The sequence below is a fragment of the Mus musculus genome, chromosome 2 (assembly GCF_000001635.26).
Source record: "Mus musculus strain C57BL/6J chromosome 2, GRCm38.p6 C57BL/6J".
Classification (NCBI taxonomy): Eukaryota; Metazoa; Chordata; class Mammalia; order Rodentia; family Muridae; genus Mus; species Mus musculus.
In genome coordinates this window covers 142,568,478-142,571,379 of record NC_000068.7, presented here as the reverse complement: position 1 = coordinate 142,571,379, position 2,902 = coordinate 142,568,478, and the positions used below count along the sequence as shown (strand labels likewise).

General features: G+C 43.9%; 1 pseudogene; it reads right to left on the bottom strand.

Annotated features, from left to right (window-relative positions):
* On the bottom strand, positions 389-912 carry Rpl26-ps5 (ribosomal protein L26, pseudogene 5; annotated as a pseudogene).

Below are 2,902 nucleotides of genomic sequence, written 5' to 3'. Positions count from 1 at the left end.
GTCTACTCCCCACTGACTGATCATTGTCTGGGCTTTAGTTTAACTCTATGGCATGATATGACACATCTTTAGAACTGTGCATTCTCTTCGCCAGAGGTCCACACTTTCTCCTTCTCCCACCATGAGATTCTGGGAAATTTTCCTTTACTTTGGGATCCATTCTTCTCCCCTCCCCTCCCCTCCCCTCCCCTCCCCTCCCCTCCCTTTCCCTTTCCTCCCCTCCCCTCCCCTCCCCTCCCTTTCCCTTTCCCCTTCCTTCCTTCCTTCCTTCCTTCCTTCCTTCCTTCCTTCCTTCCTTCCTTCCTTCCTTCCTTCCCTCCTTCCCTCCTCCTCCTCCTCCTCCTCCTCCTCCTCCTCCTCCTCCTCCTCCTTCTTCTTCTTCTTCTTCTTTTTACTTAAGCAGTCTTTAATGCAAGCTGTCCATGAGCTATCTCTACTCCTGTACCGTCTCGATCGTTTCTTCCTTGTATTTGCCCTTCTCCTTTCCTACTTGTCAGAACTTGGCTTTTCTTTCTAGGATCTTCTTGCGGTCCTCCTCCCAGCTTTAGCCTTGTGATAACCACCTTGCTGGGGTGGATGCCCACTCGGACAGTTGTGCCATTAGCCTTCTCTCGCTCGACTTGTTTGATGTAGATGACATATTTTTTCCTGTACACTTGGACCACCTTGCCAATCTGCTGGCCTTCGTAGTGTCCTCGAACAACCTGAACTTCATCATCCTTTTGAGTGGGCATAGACTGAACATTATACTTCTGTCTCAGCTCTTTGGAAAGAGGGGAAGACATGATCTTCCTTAGTATGTGAGAAGGTGCATTGAAATGCCATTTGTGTTTCATGCTTCTGTCAGAAGTCACAAAGGGATTGAACTTCATTTTCACAGCTGCGATCCCCGATGACTGCAAAAGGAAAGAGGAGATCTATTCTTTCAAGAGTCTCCCTTTCAGTTTGAGAGATAAGGATGTTTTTAGAGTAGCCTAATTTTGCCAGGGAAGTTGCAGTCTATGAGGATGAACAGCAGCTAAGTACTGGTTCTACAAGGTGATTCAAATAATTATTCATTGTTTGGGGGTGCAAGCTGGTTCTCAGAAGCAAATTCCTCCTGCTCCAGTGTGTAGCATCCTTATTTCTGGTAATTCTCCTCATATGGGGTATTCTGCCTCATGAAGGTCTTCTGTTCCTGGAATTCAAGGTAACTGTGAGTTTAGGACAATGACCGATGACCACCAGGCAACTTGGGAGGGGGCGGTTTATAACAATGGAACGACATTTAAAACTGACAGTTAGGATGCTCCTCCCAGTTACCCTTTCATTGTGCCGAGTATCTGAAGGGAATGAGATAGCATAGGCACCATAAGTTTCTAGATGGGCACTCCTTAAGCGATTAGTTCACCTCTGTGCAGAGATAAGCAGGTGATGCAGAGCAAGGAGGTAGTACGGGAGTTTAAAGCCTGGACTCTGGCAGCCCTAACAACCTGGGCTCAGCCGCATGTCAATTAAAGTGACAAAGCATAGTGAAAAGAGGAGAAGAGATGCTTAGTCAATGCAGCCACACGGAAATGGAACAAATAAAGAGGGGTTCAGTGTCATTCAAGTCCATGTTTAGGATACTAACTGGGGTTTAGGCTTTTTTAAAGACTTATTTATTTTAATTATGTGTGTGTGAGAGGGTATGTGAATAGGAATGAGTACAAGTGCCCGTGGGGGCCAGAGGTATTAGCTTGCCTGGAGCTGGAGTGGTGAATGACCTGACAGGTTCTGGGAACCTACTTGGGTCCTCTGCAAGAGCAGAATGCACTCAAATGGAGAGCCATCTTTCCAACTCCAGGGTAAGTTTAAATAAAGGGCAAGAGTATGCATTCCTGGTCAAAACATGGTCAGCCTGTCACTGACAGGATCCTGTTTCTGATTTAATCTGTTTTGTAAATTAACAGACCAATGAGAAATCTACAGGCAGGCTCCTCCTCCGGCTGTCACTAGTATTCACCTTTCCCTTCCTCCAGATTCTGCCTCCAGCAAAAGAAATTTAGGCAATTCCAGCTCCACAGGGTGTATTGCTTCAATAGTAGTATAATGAAAGGGAAGGAGTTATCTTCAGAATATCTTCACTTCTGCCAAAATGGCTATAAAGATAGATAGAAAATACAGTCAGAGATGCCATAGGCTTCCATCCTACTATTTATTACGATGTGGGCCTTTTTATTACCATGTTACCATGAGGAACCAGTGCATTTTGGGTAAAGCAGCTTTTAAAACCTGTTACATTCCCACTGGCCCTGGTGGGTTTTCCTGACACTAGTCTTGCCCTACTTTTTATTCACCTTGTTGATGTTAATCCTAAAGATGTGATGAGACAGACCACCAACCCAAATCATTATGGCCAAATTAATTAAATCAAGCAATTAATTAAAGCAAGCCATTTTATTCATGAACAGGGCTGTCTTTCCCTAAGATAGGGTTCAAGATGTCAGTATTGGACATGGCAAAGATAAGGTTTTTATAGCTCAAGTGTAGATGGTTTCCAAATAAAGGATTTGGCAGGCAAATAAGCAGGATTACAGAAACAGAGTATAATGGGGTGGTCATAACAAGGTAGTCATAACAGCAGGTAGCTATAATAACCTTTGGAAGCAAAGGTAGGGTGGCAAAATGGTCACAGCAATAGGTAGCCATAACAACAAGTGGTCATAATAACCTTTTGAAACAAAGATATGGCTGCCATTTCCTGGAACAGGCAGTACAGAACTATTTATAGTCAAGATTACAGATGGGCATAGCCCAATCTTTGAGAAACAAAGATTTAATCATAAACAAAAATGAACTTAGTTTGTTTTTACTATAAGATGGCTTTCAAGCCAAAATGGAGACTGGATGGTTCATCATTCCTTCCTTGTCTTGTGTGTCC